Source organism: Solenopsis invicta, chromosome 4, assembly GCF_016802725.1.
Source record: "Solenopsis invicta isolate M01_SB chromosome 4, UNIL_Sinv_3.0, whole genome shotgun sequence".
In the NCBI taxonomy this organism is placed as follows: Eukaryota; Metazoa; Arthropoda; class Insecta; order Hymenoptera; family Formicidae; genus Solenopsis; species Solenopsis invicta.
Window position 1 is genome coordinate 22,346,678 of NC_052667.1, and position 19,060 is coordinate 22,365,737.

The following is a 19,060-nucleotide window of genomic DNA, read 5'->3' on the forward strand; positions in this document are numbered from 1 at the left end:
TCCAATTTCAGTGTCTTTGCTTCATAGCGTCCATAGTAACAACACGTGCTTTGAGGTTATTTTTTAAACTTTATTGTAAAATAAAGTGAAAATGGTACATTGTGTAGTGAAATCGTGTAAAAATTGCAACGAAACGTACTTGCCGGCGCAAGTAAGCTTTTTCCGATTTCCGGAAAATGCAGTAATGCGTGAAGGCTGAATTCAGAGAATCAGAGAGAGTTTTATGCCGAAAAATATTAAGAATGGTAAGTCTTATTAAATATTATTAGCCAATTTTTTGTAATGACATTATTTCCATTGCAATTTGTATTACACATACAGGCACACACACAACATTCCAATACTGTTCCAAAAGAAAATATTGTAAATATTCGTATCTTAATAGAGCAACCTAACCTAACACCAATTACTTGATATATATACTAACCAACAACTTTCTATTTAATTGTCTTAACTTTTGCAATAAATTTAAAGAATAGTATATTAAACTGATACAATATGTTTGAAGATAATTAAATGTACGTATCATGTATACATTTATACGTATTGTCGAAATTAAAATAATTTAATAGGAAGTTACATAGCACACATCAAGTGCTTGATGTAAACTAAGACAATTGTTAACTTATTAATTGTTAGTTAACTTAACTATTATTCTGTCATTTGAATTTTCAGCAAATATATGCTTAGCACACTTCACAGAAGATTTGTTTGTGAGAAGTAAAAAGATTCGACCTCCTATGGACATTCGAAGACAGTCGCTTTTGCCGAGTGCAGTTCCAACATTATTGTTACCAAAAACGGAAAATAGGTAAAAATGAATAAATAATAATTGATGTATTAATTACTGAAAAATACATTCCTTTTTTTGCATAACATTATCAAAGTAACATTTATATTTTCTATTTTAGTAACAATGAAAGTAATATGGACTTCAAAGTCATAGCCGAAGATTTTCCGCTTCCCGTCATCCACGAAAATGTACATGTAGTCTTCCGAGTTACTCGTCAGCCCTGATGATCCATCGAATATACAGGAATGTATGATAGATGCAGAATCACCGAAGGGTCGATTTAGAAGGTAAGAACAACATTGAACGATTACTGATGATAGTAATTTGCTATCTTAATTTGCCACAAAATTCTTGGTATATACAATAAACAATGATGTTTTGTTTTATTATTACAGTAATCGAAGGCTGGAGGAAACATATGCAATGTGTTGAACGCCACCAAAAACAAGAAGAAAATGAAAAAAATCAAATAGAATTTTTAGCTCTTAGTTTTTTAACTTTGAAATGTATAAAATAATAAATAATTATGTGTATCTAAAAACTGTATAATATAAGAATTGTGTATAATAAATTATTATATTTATCATGAAACTTGCATAAAAAATAATGACTTATTTCTTCACATTTTGTCGGTAGAGATTGTCTTAGTCAGTTCATTCAAAAACACCAACACGTGGCTCAAGCATAAAATCAATGAATATTATTTAATTCAATTTAACTATCTTAACTATTTTTTTCTTTTCATTTTTAATGAAAAAATATCTTCAAATTTCAATAATTTTTTATTTACAAAAAATTAATATTCTGTAATGATTTGTGGACTTAATAATTCTATTTATTTCTTGTTTTGGAAAAAATTCTTGTATATCAATAGTTGTTTTTTAAATTTTTAAGAACTTTATTTTTTATTATTAAAATTACCGTAAAATTTATTACGATATTTATATTTGTAGTGTTATTTCAAATATTATTTTATTATTCAATACTATTAATCTTTATATTTTACACAAACTGTTTAATTTTTATTAATTTTTTACAATGAGCGCAATTAGTCTTTTGTGTCGTGTTGTATTTAATAACATTTATTTACAGCGGTAACTATCTGCAAGAAAAGAGATAGAGTGAAAATAGAAAACGTCCGACAAAGACAGTTATATCAGGTGTACAGACTTTAGAAAGTGAAATACTTCAACTTTTCACAGTTGGCAGCCCTCTGGAATAAGAAACAGAAAAACGACGGAGAGCGCAGATTTTAGAGAAAGAAGGCTGCAAATTGAGCACACCATGCTATCCCTTCCACCATGGACGAGCCCCGTAAAAAAGAGATGCACGAATTCCAAATATGGGCATGGACGGTCAAGTCTCATTATGCGCAGGCGCGTCTATTGAGTGAGTGTGAGCGAGAGACAAGGATTAGGAAATGAGACGGAAAGGACGCGGAAACAGAAAAAACATTACCCGGTCGCGACCGAATGCTTATTTGCAACTTCTAACGGATAAATGTTAATTAACGAATAATAATATTTGAAGAGAATGATTGAAATTATAGGTGTAGGGTTTTTCATTTTAATGGACATTCTAAAATATCTCGAGAATAAGATATGGAATAGGAAAATGTAATCTTTTTAGATAAAAGCGTTTTTAATAGTTCAAGCAAGTCATTATTACTGTTTTAAATGGAACAATCTTAAGATTTAATTACTTCCTCAGAATATTTGGCGTAAAAAGTACGAGTAAAATAGAAAAAAATGGAATACAAAATATTTTATGCCTTAATCCGACGATTTTGGCATAAAATATCTCGTAAATATTTTTTCAAATTTCATGAAATAAAAATTTCATGAAATAAATGATCTCATCAGTAATCTTTCAGAAAAGAGAAATGGTGGTGCATAAGCAAATACATAAAAAAAACGTACATATTAGATCGGATCAAATTTTATGTGAAATTATAAGAAATACATTTTATTTGGATTTTTTTGAATTTGTGAAATGTAGGATAAACTAAAGATTGCGCTCATGTCCACAACAATTTCTTGTAATCGGTTACGTAATATGTATAATGTTACATTTCTATGAATATTTTTACATAATTAGTCGTGATTAAATAATATTAATTTTGTGTATTTATTTCTAAGATAAACTTCCTTTTCAGACATTTTATGGGCTTCGTAAAATAATCGAATATTAAGATATAATTCTATAATATTTTTGCACAACTGAGTGCGATGATTATCTAAAATGTCTTGAGATAATACATGATTATCCATCACATCATTCGAAAACGGAATGCCAATGCGATTAAAAGTTTTATTAAGTAGCTCGCGCTTAATATTCTTTTTCATTAAACCATCGATTTCTCGGATAATTTTTTCACACATGCGACAAATCGTGCAAACATCTGCAGATGGTGCAATATAGGGTCCTCTGTTTTTTATCGCCGACAGCAAAGGCATTTTTGATCCTACTACTTGAGCCCGACATATATCACAATGCAAGCTATCGCTAACGTGTTTGCTAACGTAACCTGCGATGTACAAAATTATATTTTCAACATATGGTGACAAGTCCCAATATGTTTTAATATAGTCGTGGCCGAAATCAATGGATTCGTGTAAAAAACTGGAATCACCAATTGGGCATTTTACATTTTTTACATTAGACGAGACGTGCAGTATGTCTATTCCGTCAAAAAGGCAATTACTATTCTCGAACTCTTTAACTTTGTGTCTAATTAACAATCGTTTATACGCACTTTTGAGTTGTTGGGCATTAGGGTTGTTATTGAACCCTCCTCGGCTTCTAATTGCGCTGAAAAATGTTTCCAGATAATCTTGGGTTAATTTGTATGTCAAAAGATAAGTTAGACCTACTAATTTTATTTTATCAAATAGGCTAAACATATTCCTGAGACATACAATTATTCCGAGAAAACCTGTTTTTCGGCTAGTCCTGAGAATGGGAGTGCCATTTTGATCGCACAGCGTGTTGATGTAAGTCTCAAAATTATCCGCGAAAGCTTTTAATTGCACATAATTATCGTCGGTTAGAGGCGTATTAAATGTTTCTTTTGAAAACCGATTTTTACAATTGAGCATATCAGCCATGTTGTTAAATTGGAGACAAAATTCAGCAGTTGACATGCAGCCTTCAAATTTACTTTTCACCGAATTGTCATTTAACTGCATTAAAAAAACGAAAGCTTTATAGACGCTATTGCTAAGTGTTTGCATCGCTAATTTGACATTCATTCTACTATTTTGATAGTTAATATGTTTATTGGTTAACTTATTAGCTGCTCGTAAACCTTATTCTTTTTGGAACTGATGAAGTTTAACAATAAAGTCCCACATAATTTTCTTATCGTCAATAGTCATAAGAATTTTTTTGTCTCCAAGAGTGTTTCGGACCAATTTAATGGCATGACACAGATCGAGAAAAACAAAACATTGCTCAGAGGTAGTTGGATTTATAAAATATGGCTTGAAATTAGGCCCGTATTGAAAATTAGCACCCAAAGCAGTACACATGCTGAGATTTGATGATGCGCCATCCATCGTTATCGAGTATACTTTGCACTTGTAATCTTCTAATGCGTGCAATGCCTGGGTGAGTAAATTTGCTCGTTCACTGCCATTTAACGATTTTATTAAAAAATACCCAATTGGTACTTTCCAGTTGTCATTTAAGGATACTGCCATAAACATTAGCGCGTTTTTTGCTGTAGGCACATTGTCGTTGTCATTGTCACATTCGTCGGTGGTTCCGTAATCGATACCACCATGAAATCTATCTTTATCGTAGATGCACTGCTCACGAATAGCCATTTCGTCTATGACTAGATTAACGATAACCGGTTTTGGTCCTTCCGCTCGTAGTGCTATGGCATTTAATGCTTCTTTCGTGAAACCCGGGCCTCCATCAACGACTCGGTACCAATTTCGGATGGTAGAAGGGTTTGGCAGCAGGTTGTCCCACATTTTTCTTACGTAACCGTAAGCTTTTGGTGAATAGAAATGTAATGTGAGTGCGAAACTGCGAAGTTCAGGTGAGTAACGTCTATTGCCTTTCAGTTTTCTGTTTAACATGTGTTTCACCTTTTCAGGCATCATGGCCTATGAAAGAAAAAAAATTACTGCACATTTGTTTTGATTGGTATCAATAAAAAGAAAAAAATGTAGCACAAATATCATTTTACAATTTCTGTAAAAAGTTGATTTTCGTTTTTGCATGCTATAATATTCAATAAAATTCTGAATAAATTATATAGACAATAAAATTATAAACAACTTATAATTCTTTTTTGTATATGTTAATAGTAATTTCAAAATTATGTTTTTCAAATTTAGTTTTCTCACCTGTTATTTAATACAGCTGACGAGATGTGTTCATATGCAGTGCAATATGACAAACGGCAATGAGTACCACGCGAATATAATAGGACTTATCCAATTGTAAATCAAAATATAAATATTTTGAATTTCAATTGCATTAACGTCATTGTGTGAACAACCCTTTAAAGTTTGCGCGAAATATTAGTAGAAAACATTAAGTGACCAGAGACAGTTTATCCCATTTTATTTCATTGTCGGTATTTTAGCACGATGTTGCTTGTCTCTGTGGCTAATTCATGACCAAAGGAATTTAATTATTTAATATAAATCTATTTTAAACGTTTCGGTTCAAATCTGGACACTCTTAAGAAAAATTAAAATTACAATTTTAAAATTTATGTTGCTTCTTCTCTCTCGTTCGATGACAGCGAATTTTAACACTTCAGTTTTTTTAAGTTTATACTTAGGAATATCAAAATATAAAAGAGATATTTTTCAACTTCAGAAGGTGGACTACATTTGAAGCAGCTTTAACAAGATTAAACCTCAAGCAATCTGCGCAAACTGCGGGTCTGATTAGATTTTGAACCAATTTTGATGCCTGATAGCTCATTCTCTTCATAAAATGATCCATAAATGTAAATATAAAAAAAATATTTTCATAAATAAACAGTAAATAATAAAAAAGTCCGAAAAGTTACTTTGTTTGTCTCATCTTTCTTTATATCTGAAAATATTTGCTCAATCTTTAAAAAATTATCATAGCACAGTCTTATCAGTCCTATAAATAAATGACAAATAAAATTTGCACTAAACATAAGTTTTTCATTTTTTTTAGAACAGTTAAATGTTATTTTATTATGTTCACGATCATTACGAAACCCTATTTGCATACTTGTATATGACTTGTATATGACTTTTTTTATTTACATTATCACCTTAAGAAGAAAATGTGTTATCAGACATGAAAGTCAGTTCATTGGTCAAACCTTCATTAGCTGCGTTCGGCATTCCAAATCAGAGACATCCGTTTGCTCTTTTACCTAAAAGATCTATACGTATACGTGATAAATACTATAAATTTTCGAGGTGGAAGAGCAAACGGATGCCTCTGATTTATAATGCTGAACGCAGCTATTGACAATACGAGCAAACTGGGGCTCTATTCTTGAAAACATGCAAATAACTTACGTATACGAAAGTGACGAAATAGCCAATGGAAGAATACAATCGAATAATTTCATTGATTATTCTGTTACTTTCGTAAACGAAAGTTATTCGCATGTTTTCAAGAATAGAGTCCCAGATTCAACCTTTGTCGTTATTTCGATAGATACTATACCATTAAAGCGTCACCACCTTCCTCTGATATTAATGCTTCTTTACGCAAATGCGTTACCTTTTCTTCTAAAGTGGTAATGCGTTTACACAGCTCTCGATTTTTTTTCTGCAGATTGTGGATCAAATTACGTTTTTTATTATGGATTTTGTTCACCATAGCAATGACTCTTCGAGTCCTTTTCGGTGTTGAGAAATCGGAGCTTACAATGTCTGATATGAACCGAGGTTCTGCAAATCTCCGTTTCTTCGGAGGAGTATGCAGCTGTTCATTCTCGTGACCTGTTATTAATAAATCAACATGGATTACGTTCAACTAAAGCTATAACAACTCCTTTCAGTATTTAGTACCCTCAAGAAAAATAGTTTAGTTTTAAATTTACGTGTCTCATCCATCACATTCTTGGATGTTGAAAATTCCAGTTCTCCTACATTTGAAACTGATGTGAAATCTGGAGGAACATCAATAGAAGGCACTGATTCTATAAAACAATATAAATAATGTTGAACCATAGCTGTAACAATACTCTTGTCAGTATTTCCTACCCTCAATAAAAAAAATTTTTATGTTTCAATCTTACGTGTCTCGTCCATTGTATAATCAGATGTTAACTGGAACTGCAGTTCGGCAGCTGAAGGATTTGGAACATCAATAGAAGGCACTAATCCTATAAAACAATATGAATAATGTTGAACCATAGCTGTAACAATTCTGTTGTCAGTATTTACTACCCTCAATAAAAAAAATTTGTATGTTTTCAATCTTACGTGTCTCGTCCATTATAATCTCAGATGTTGACTGGAACTGCAATTCGGCAGCTGGAGGATTTGGCACATTAACGGAAGGCACTGCTCCTGGTTTCAATAACCACTTTCTGCTACACAGTCCTATGCTATTTTTATAATCACTTGATACAAAGTGATCGGAGCAAATGTGTACATGTATCACATTGTCCTTGTCAGATAATTTGCAGGCATGTAACCACTGTGCCCGAATGCTCACCTCTTTTGGAAATCTACAAATAATTATTATTTATTCCATCATGCTGTTAACTGCTTGATAATCCAATCATGTGTTACAGTAAATCTAGTGTAATAATGCTATGCAAATAAGTTGAATTAGAGAAAATAAGTATAACGTTTTATAAATACACATTTTACATGTAAGATATTTACTTGTGCATTGCAAAATTTCCATCCTTTGCTGCCTTTTTCTGACACAAAAAACAAATTCGCACCATTGTAAATTTTTTCTTTGGTTTGTCTCACTTGGGGCGCTTATAATATGCGTTGTTTACCGTCGCACACACGCACAAATCACGAAAACAGGTTATGTGAAAATCGCGCCTAATGGTGTTTTAAAAAATGTAACCGCATGCGCACAAATCAGCTGGGCCGTTCGCGAGAGAGAGGCTATTATACGTCTGCACCGTAATGTTTGGGCTGACGGTCAACACTCTTCTAGCAATATAGGAGTATTACATATATGGGAATTGTGGGGAATCGTGGTAGGAGATATTTTAGGGTGCCGTCACATGGGGCGTAACTTGCGTAGCGTAAAGGGCCTCGCACATGAAATGCATAACAGAGCATAAGCGTAGCATAAGGTCTCTGGACCAATGGGAATCTTATGTAAACCAATATGGCGACTTTATGTTGGATGTTTATTGGTGCATCGGTCTTATGTTATGCTTATGTTATAGGCTTGTTTTCTATTCCTGCACTAGACTGCACTGGAACGTTCCTTCTTGTTTTCACTAACTTTCAAATATATATCTATTTCACTTTAAGTGCACACTAATTCAGGGAGTTCAGGAACAGAAAACAAACGGTATGTTATGCATTTCATGTGCAAGGCCCATATGCCTGTTCTACAATAGCAGTAAACACAAGACCGTTAGGTTGTAACGTAAGAAATGAAAATTTTTTATTTGCTTACGAGCTCTTAAGGCTACTTGCACCAACGCCGATTAACTTAATCGCTGATTAGTCTATCGGAATTGACCAATCGTATTTGTCGTTAAGTAAAAACGACAAATGCGATTGGTCAATTCCGATAGACTAATCAGCGATTAAGTTAATCGGCGTTGGTGAAAGTGGCCCTTAAGCCCGTATCAGACTACGCATTGAAAATTGAAGATTGAAGATTAAAGATTGAGCTTTGGTCAATCAAAATAAAAGGAGTTGAAATTTCCTTGTTTTGATTGGTCAAATTTCAATCTTTAATCTTCAATCTCAATCTTCAATGGCCTAGTTTACACCGAGCACTTGACGCATACTAACAAATAACTTTCTATTAATTTATCTTACTGTCGACAATGCGTGTATACATAATACATATATTTAATTATCTTGATTCATATTGTACCAACTTAATATACTATTTTTTAAATTTATTGCCGAAATGAACACAATTTAATAGAAAATTACTAGTTAGTACGCGTATCAAGTGCTCGGTGTAAACAAGGTCAATGCGTAGTTTGATACGGACTTTAAAGCTATAGACCTAGGGGTCAATTTTATATTATTCACCTTGGTGAAAATTACAAAAGTGAGTAAATTTACTGAAATATTTGTAATTTTATTGGTCAAAAGCTAGTGAATTTGCTCACTTTTGTAATTTTTACTCAACTTATTTGATACAGAATCGACTCCCTAGTTTATACCGAACACTTGATACTACAGTCCTATATAAAGAGAGAAGCAACATTGATGTCCGAAACTCTGATTGGTAATCTGATTGGCTAAGCGAGCAGCCATAGGGTGATCAAGTTACCTAGAAAGTTACTAGGGCTAAAGTTACTATAAAAATCCCATTTATTAATAAATGAATTATTACATTATTTATCGATATAATTATAATAATATTTGGAACTAGCAAACGACTAGCAAACGATTCGACAATGAATTATTCAGGAAATCACGAGGTAAAGGCTAAAACAGCTTTTTACTTGTCCAAATTTGTCCAAATTTTAATTTCGAATTTTTGTTTAAACTAATTAATATGCAAACAAAACAAAAAAACATGCAAACACTAGCAAACGACTAGCAAACGAATGGCACCTTCAAAATTGTTATATCTGTTAGTCCGACAGCTGGCAGCGCGGAGGTGAAGCGGTTGCATGCCCGCGCTTTTCGAGGAAAACACCCGTCCACTAGCGCCTCGATGTACAAAATGTGCACGTTCAACTACGGCTGTGTTCCGTTTTTACTGGCAGTACTGAAAATTTATAGTTCACGTCACATATACTATACATTTTCAGTACTGGCAGTTAATATCGGAATACAGCCTACGCAGCCATATACATATTTCCAATAGGTAACGCGCCATGTCCACGCTAATACTCGATTCGATGCGGCTTTACAATGTGCACTGAAATGATTCTTGCGAGAAACCATCAAGAATTAAAAAATAAAATATGAATAGTTTGGAACACTTGGGTTGTTGTAACCTGAAAATATTTGGCGCACTGCAGCAAAATAATATTTTAAGGTATAATTTGCATTTAAGAAAAAAAATAACCTCTTTTTTTCGTGTTTTAGATTATAAAATCTGCCTTAGATTAATTATAATTGATTATAATCTGAAAGGTTTTAAATCTAAAATAATAATAATAATAATTTGAATTGTAATATAAGACATATAACCTCTAAGACAAGGGAATTTATTATATATTGTTGTTGAAATACGAAAAAAATGAATGAACACTGTTTAATTTTATAAAATCTCTAATGGAATGGTAAAATTAAATTCAACAATGAAAAATAATTCATATAATATAATTTCAAGTGATAACAATAACATTTTATATTAAATTCTCATGAACGCGAAGCCGCGTTAGCCGCGGGATGCGCAGCTTTGTCGCGATGACGCGCGCGTCAATCTTGACACTTGAAGTTGACCGCGCGGAGAAGAAGCCACTTTTCGCCATTTTTCATTCCATTCCTGTTGCATTCGCGGAACGCATCGAAACCGCACGGAACGAGCGACGTCTCAAATTCACTTAACAGGCAAGCGAAACCTATGTATATTGGTATCTCATTAACATTTATTGTCAATCTGTAGTATTGACTTTCGTTGCTTGTACAATATCGATAATCGTAAATTAATCGTCCGAATTAATTATTAATTTTGTAAGGTCCAAAGATGCGCTGCGCGTACAACTGACAACGCGACGAGCATATATTGAGAGTGACGCGCGCGGAAATCTGTTCACAATACTAATACGCCTATTCCAACCGAAATTATAAGCGAGATGTGTAGCGCGGCCGCGGCGCGAGCGCGGCGTCGATCTTGCCCTGTAAAATTAGCGGCGAACGAAACCGGCGGCTCGCCATTTTGACTAGCATTTGTCTGATTGCAGAACGCGATAGCATTGCAGAACGCGATAGCGGAGCGGGCAAACGCGTTGCAGATCGGAGCGAGAGCGAGCGGCGTCGCAAATCCATTAAAGGTAAGCAAAATCTACATTAGTCGCGCAATATTTAATCATCGCGCAATAAAGATTTGATACTTAAATAGCGATGATCCGTAAAAAAGTGTATAATATTTTATCACGATTAATGCCGAAGATGTTTTACGCGAACAATTGATAAAAAGCGACAAGCATATTATCGTATATTGCGAATAACGCGCGCGGATTTGTTGTTATAATATATTAATACGCTTGCTCTGTCGTTGGAATATGCAATAATCGTAAACAGCAGCATATGTATTACTTGTTGCTCGGTACGCGGAAAATGCATCGGTATGAAGTTAAGAGCGAGACAGTAGCGTCACCGCGTGCGACACTGTCACAAGCGCGGCGTCAAACTTGCCGCGTGAAGTTGACCGCGCGGAGAAGAAGCCGCTTGTCGCCATTTTCATTTCTTTCCTGTTGCATTCGCAGAACGCGGCGGACGCGGAACGTATCGAGACCGAAACGAGCGGCGTCGCAGTTCAATTAACAGGTAAGGAAAACGTGAGTTGACCTCGCATTCATATTTATTATCAATCTAAACGTAGCATTGGCTTTTGCTACTTGTGTATCAATAGTAGCAGATTAATCGTCCGAATTAACTATTAATTTTGTAAGATCGGAAGATGCGCGTACAATTGACAACGCGACGAGCACATATTGAGAGCGACGCGCGCGGAAATCTGCTAACAATACTAATACGTATCTATTCCAATCAAAATCATGAGCGGCATGTGTAGCTCGGCCGCAGCGCGAACGCAGCGTCGATCGTAGCGTGCGAAAAACCGGCTCACCATCTTGATTTACGGCATTTTTACGTCTGATGCAGGACGCGGCGGACGCGATGCGATTCGGAGTCGGAGCAAGTGGCGACGCGTGCGACGCGATCTCATGAAACAGGTAAGCGAAATTTATATTAATACTGCGTCATTTATTCCACATATAACAGAGGCATGATAGATTCGATATTTGTATGTTGATAATTCGCTTAAACTCGTATTTTGCATTAATTTGTTCGAGTGAAAACTGAAACGTACAGCGTCGCGTTGAGTTGATCACGCGGAAGTTGAAACCGCATCGCCATTTATTGTAATTGCATTTATATTTCTTTTACAGTACGCGATGAACGCTTTTATGCGGGACGCTTTTATGGGATGCGAAACGGAGTGGCTCCGGAAGGGAAATCGCGGATTTAATTGGTAAGCTTGTATTAATACTGCATTTCATCTACACTGAAAAAAGAATATCTAAGCAATAGAAAGAGTGAAAGGCCGATAATGAACAAAAGGAAGGTATATTAGTTAAAAAAATTTTAATTAAAATTTATTTCCGTTTAATATTTAAATAAATTGGACGTTTCGAATTACTTAGTCTTTTTCAGCAGTATTAATAACTCAAGAATAAATAAACTAGGACGCATATATTCAAATACACTGAAAGAAAAATTTAATAAATATTTATTTGAATAGTACTAATATAGTACTAATCAAATATTTACTTACGGTATAAAAATATTTATTCTATAAGAAAAAATAATATTTAAATTAAATTAAAGGTTCTTGTATTAAATAAATATTTATTTGCATTTAATAAATATTTTATTAGTATTATTCGAATAAATATTTATTAAAATTTAGTAACTTTCTCTCAGTGTAAATATAAATATAGAATAAATAAATATAGCGATTGTATCAAAGTTATAAAAAGGGTTACATCAAAACTTTAAAAAAATGTCATGACAAAGAATATCTAGAAAAAAATTTTACTTAACACAAAAAGTTATTTACTTGTTGAGTTCTATTATTTATTTGCATTCAAAGTACAAATTTCTTAATTGATATTTAAATAAAATGAAGAAATAATTTTTAAACAATTATTCTTTTCTTGCAGTTCTAGAAAATGTTTACTGTTAGATTATTTTTATATTCAAGATAATCAGATTTTTAAATTTAAGAACTTTAATTACGTTTAACAATATTATTAGTTTACTTCAAAAGTATTATTTCAATGCAAAAAATATAGTAATATAAAATTACAAATTTAACTTAATATATATCATTTACATAAAAGTAAATATTTTTACTTAAACAGAACAAACAAATGTTTGCATCAAAATATATGATTTTTAAAAAATGTATTTTTTTTATTTGAAAAAATTTTTCTCTTACAATTAGTATAACAGTATCTAATAGTCGAAATATATAAATGGCATTTGTACCCTTATAATTCGCTTAAACACTTATTTTGCAATACTCGTTTGAGTGCAGATTGAGACATACAGACACTTTGACGACGCATTAAATTGATCGTGCGGGAGATAAAGTCACTTCAACATTCTAATTGTATTTATACTTTTTTTATAGAACGCGATGAACGCTTTTACAGAACGGAGTGGCTATAATATGAGAATAACATCGCGATTTTAATTGGTAAGCGATACTTATATTAATATTGTGTTTATTTCATGTAACAATATTTAATATTGGAAAATATTAAAACAACATTTGTACAGTGATAATTTGCTTGAACGTGTATTTTACAAAACTCGTTCGAGCAAAGAGCCGTTGCAACACTCATCAAATTGACTGAGCAGGAAGTTGTTTCGCCGTCTTAATTATATTCACATTTCTTTTACAGAACGTGATGTGAGACGGACCTGCTCTAAAAGGATTCATTCTGAAAACTTGTGAGGAAAGAGGTTTGACAATTCCAAGGGAGAAGGAGGCCTAAGACAGGTATCAGGCATCGGTGGAGCAACTTAGCGGTAAGTATTATTGCTTCTTTGTGTAAAATTAATATTTCCTTCTTACCTATTCGTTTTATTTTAATTAGAGGTGTACGGGTACCCGAAATTACGGCTACCCGAGCTTCTAGTCGGGTCGAGATTTTTTTTTTGGAATCGAGTTGGGACCCGAAAGTTTGTAAAGCTTGGGTATCCAAAATCGAGTCGGAACCCGAAATTGAGTCGGAAAACGAAATCGAGTCGGAATCTGAAATCGAGACAAAATCCCAAAATTTTGTAAATTTTGAGTACTCGGATCTAAAATCGGATCAAGAAGTGGTCATAGATCTAATTACCTTATACACTGATGTGAGAAAAAATTACTTTTTGGGTACCCAAATTTTACAAACTTCTGGGTCCCGATCTGATTCCAAAAAAATTCCCGACCCGATCCAAACCCAAAATCTCGGGTACTCGCACACACTCGCACACCCCTAATTTTAATGATTTAAAAATAATAAGTGAAGCACTTTAAACACAAACTTAATAAAACTTTATTTTTATGAAGATCTTGAAATTGCATAATTATTTAAATAGATATTTAATCAAAAAGTGATTGAAAAATACAATGCGAGTAAAAATCATGAATCACATTAGTTCATTTGGAAGCGATATTGCAGCGCTACTTTATTTATTACAATTATTTTAACACTGTTTTAATTTAAACTTATGTTTTTATGTTACAGAATCATCGTAGCTACATTGCTGATAACTCCACTGTTGCGCATCGGTCGGTGAGTGATAAAAAATAATTTTATTAATGAGGTAACTAAAAAAATCTATTAAACATATCATATTAGCATCATTATAATTAAATTACATTTATAAAATATGTATAAAATTTTATACATCCGTTACCTTAAAATGGATAGGCATTAAAAAATTATGTTGTGTAATTCAATACAAGAAAAATAAATTGCATTTTCAAACTACGTTCGAAATATTCCATTTAAGGAAATACGTGTCAAAAAACTATAAAAATATAAAAATTTCATAGATTATTCCATTATTATTTGAATATCTGATTAAATTTGAACATGATCTTTATATTGATTTAAAAGATATTACATTTTTTGTTTAATCTTGATTCTCAATAAAACAGCAATTGTAGTACACAGAAAAAATTAGTATTAAATCAACTGTTTCATACATAAATAAATATGTAAAATCTTTTTGGAAGAATTTATAAACAGAAATAATTTGTTTACATGAAAAGAAAAAGTTTTTTCACGTAAGCAAATCATATCTGTTTAAGATTATAAATTTTTCGAAGATTTTATATTTTTGTTTATATGTGAAACAATAAATTTTGTTGCTTTGGTACTAATTTTTTTCTGTGTACTTAGTTATAAATTTCATGAAAAAGTAACATTACGAATAAATCCGATTCTTTTGCATACAATAATAAAACTTTAATAAATATTCATAAAAAATTTGATTTACACCTTTAAAAGTTATTTACAAGAAACTGCAGCAAAATATGATCATTTTTTATTAATAAGTTATTATAAGTCAACTTTTCATCGTTTTGATATAAGGAGATTTTTCCTTATATAAAGCCAAAATTAAAGCATTTGTAACCAAAATTCTTTATTGTTGACTAGGAAAATAAAAGAATAAACTCTAAGAAACGTGTAGTATTTAAGTTTCGAGAACATTTAGATGATATTATAAAGACAGAAAATTCTTAACAACTCTTTCAAAAGTTCTTCTATCTACTTATTTTTTTTTAACAATTTATTTGTCTTGAATCATTAATCTTGATAACAGAAAATAATCATTGACAGTGAGATTTCATATATTATTTTACATTTCTAATTTAAGCTTTTTTGTGGCAAGTACGAAAGACAATGCGTTTCATTGACACATGTAATGATCGTTTCGCCACATAATTAATATGGCATACGATCCAATTTTACAGATCGATGATATGTGCAAGCGATGAAAAATCAAAGTATCATTAAAAAATCATATATGAATGATAGATGAAAAATCAAAGAATTTAAACTACAATTCACATTTCTATTTTAGATTTTTTGTGATACGTGTACAAAACATTATGATTTATCTAAAAAATAATTTTTGCCTTCCATTGGGCACATGTGCCATTACGGGGTACGATTCAGTACCGGAGAACGTTGCAACTTTGACTTCTTGTCACGTTATCGGTCCAGTGAGATCATGTCTCATTGGGCTTAGCGTCTAACCGGCCGATCAGCTGGATTAATCATGATTTTTTGAGCTTGTCGCGGGTTGACAAAAGCACCCCAGAAAGTGCGTCTCCTTTAAGTGACTTGCTGCCGGCGACTATGGCTTGTAAGATACAAGTGTCGTACGAATCATGGTTAAGAAAGCTTAGTCGACGTTAGACGTGCGTTAAACGTGATATAAAAGGCAGAGCTCATTCGCAACGAGCTCACTATCAATCCCATATTCATCGCGTTCGAATTGCTAGATCGTTATTTCGTTAATCGCATAATAAATAGGCAATGTCTCTTGCAGATGCCACGAAAAGATGTTTGCAGCGCTACAAAATGATTTTTTTAATGCAGAAAATTTTTTTATCTTTATGTATAATTTTTATTTCTATTTCAAATTTTTGTGATAAATGCACTAGACGTTGTGATTTGTCCAGAAAATAATTTTTGCGTTTGATTGAACACATCTGAAATTATGGGGTACGATTGAGTATCGGAGATCGATGCAATGTGCACTCTGACTTCTTGTCATGTTATCGGTTCAATGAGACCATGTCCCATTGAGCTTAGCGTCTAACCGGCCGATCAGCTGGATCAACCACGATTTGTGAGCACGTCGCGGGTTGACAAAAGCACCCCAGAAAGTGCGTCTCCTTTAAGTGACTTGCTGCCCTGCGACTATCGCTTGTAAAACACAAGTGTCGTATGAATCGTGGCTGAAAAAGCTTAGTTGACGTTAGACGTGCGTTAAACGTGATATAAAAGGCAGAACTCATTCGCAACGAGCTCACTATCGATCCCGTATCCATCGCGTTTGAATTGCTAAATCGTTATTTCGTTAATCGCGTAATAAATAGGCAATGTCTCTTGCAGGTGCCACGAAAAAATGCTTGCAGCACTACAAAATGATTTTTTAATGCTTAATTTTTTTTTATTTTTATGTATAATTTTTATTTCTATTTCAGTTTTTTGTGATAAATGCATAAGACATTGCGATTTGTAGAAAATAATTTTTACGTTTGCATAAGCACATATGCAATTACGGTATACGATATTAGAGACCGTTGCAATGTGCATTCTGTCTTCTCGTCATGTTATCGGTTCAATGAGACAACGTCTCATTGAACTTAGCGTCTAACCGGCCGATCAGCTGGATTAACCACGATTTGTGAGCATGTCGCGGGTTGACAAAAGCACCCCAGAAAGTGCGTCTCCTTTAAGTGACTTGCTGCCCTGCGACTATGGCTTGTAAAATACAAGTGTCGTATGAATCGTGGCTGAAAAAGCTTAGTCGACGTTAGACATGCGTTAAACTTGACGCAAAAGGGAGAACTCATTCGCAACGAACTTACTATCGATCTCGTATCCAACGCGTTCGAATTATTAAATCGTCCTTTCGCGAATTGCGTAACAAAGCATTGTCTCGCACGTGTTATGAAGTAGATGCTTGTAGAGATGTAGAACGATTTTTTAAAAATAGAAAATTGTGAAATTTTTGTATCTATTGTTCATTTTCTTATTTTAGTTTTTTCGTGGTATGTACATATACATATTACGATTTGTCGGAAAATGCGCAATTTGTAAAATGCGTCCATGCTTTTGTACGTATTATAAAGATATTAGAGCAAAGTTGTAATGTAAAAAAGTCATTTATTTTACTTCGAAAATTGATAAAAATAGAACAAAAAATTTATATTATAAAAAAAAGGGTTAAAATAATATTTGGTGTAATTAGAAGACTTATGGAAGAGTAGTGTGATGGGGAATGAATTAGTTGAATAAATTTAATATATATGTTTTTATCGTTAGTTATATTGTGATTTTGTGCATTATTATTTCATTTTAATTTTATGTAATTTTCTGTGTCATTATCTTTATTATGCTATATGTATTAAAAACTTTTTAATTTTTTAATAAAAATTTTTTCAATTCTTTGTTATTCAAATTTAACGCTATACAATCCGAGTTTAAAGGTAAAGCTGCAACATAATATATTTATTTTTGTTACAAAAGTTATTATAAAATAAAAATTTGTATTTCTTTGAAAAGAACAATTAAAAATTTTATGGTTTATAATAATTTTTGTAATGAAATCGACTATATTTTGTTGCAGTTTTGAAGATATAACTTTTAAATGAGTTAGTAGATCTAAATCAATTTTTGCACAAATATTTATTAGAATTTTGTTAGTAAATTTAAAAATTTTGATTTAATTCTCAATGCTCTTTTCTTATCAAATTTGCAAAGGAACACAATTTGTGCAAATTTGTTGAGGCAGGAGCATTATGAATTAGATTAAAATTTTTACATATATTAACAGAACTTTAATAAATATTTGTGTAAATGTTGATATAGATTTACTTGCTCATTTAAAAGCCATTTATGAGATCGAGACTAAACAAAAAATTAAATAAGTTTTAAACCAATAAGAAAATTGTGTTCAAATTTTATACAGATACACAAACGTAATAATAGAACAATATGTGAATTTTTTAATGTTCTTTGTAATGTTTTTGCGATACTACTCATATGTCCTTAATGTTTAATGCATATTTATTGAAAAATTTAGAAATAATAACAGAATTCCTGAAAAATTATAAATCCTAAAAAAAATAATGAATTTTTGTTGCATTTATTGGAGTTAGTGCTATTTATAATTGAAATAATAACAATATTAATTATTGATAAAAATCTATGTTTTTTATCTCATGGTATTTATAACTTTACATATCGTATTTTTTACAGAAATTTTCGGATTATACATACGTAAGTATGGATATTTGATAATTATGCTTCTAAACGAAATTATATTTAATAATTTTAAATATAATACTAATTAATTTAATTATATTATTTAGTATTATTTGTACAGTACGCTGCAAAATTGCAGTAGTATTATCATACACATGTTAATATCATATACTGAAATTTTGTCTCTTTATCTATGTATTTGGACATTACTTTTGAATATATTGTCACATTTTGTGATATTAAATACTGTTTCATTGAATTAATAAATTACATTCTGCTTTATATTTTATACTAAATCGTTAAAAGAATAATGCATATAATAATTAATAATGCAAGTATTCTATTATTTTCACGTTATAGACGCGAACACTGCTTCGTCATAGGGTTTGTAAGGTTTTATCATTGTT

The 19,060-nt window shown here is 32.1% G+C and overlaps 2 long non-coding RNA genes across 2 annotated transcripts; both read left to right on the forward strand.

Annotated features, from left to right (window-relative positions):
- The first annotated feature begins 796 nt into the window (after positions 1-796).
- Positions 797-1,243, forward strand: LOC120357569. The gene is made up of 3 exons (XR_005574568.1): positions 797-811; positions 912-1,080; positions 1,189-1,243. It is a non-coding gene; the product is annotated as an uncharacterized LOC120357569 (long non-coding RNA).
- Positions 1,244-9,763: 8,520 nt separating this feature from the next.
- LOC105196137 lies at positions 9,764-18,897 on the forward strand. The gene is made up of 9 exons (XR_003269275.2): positions 9,764-9,958; positions 10,848-10,919; positions 11,355-11,415; positions 11,752-11,822; positions 12,039-12,121; positions 13,286-13,351; positions 13,560-13,686; positions 14,391-14,438; positions 18,648-18,897. It is a non-coding gene; the product is annotated as an uncharacterized LOC105196137 (long non-coding RNA).
- Positions 18,898-19,060: the final 163 nt, after the last annotated feature.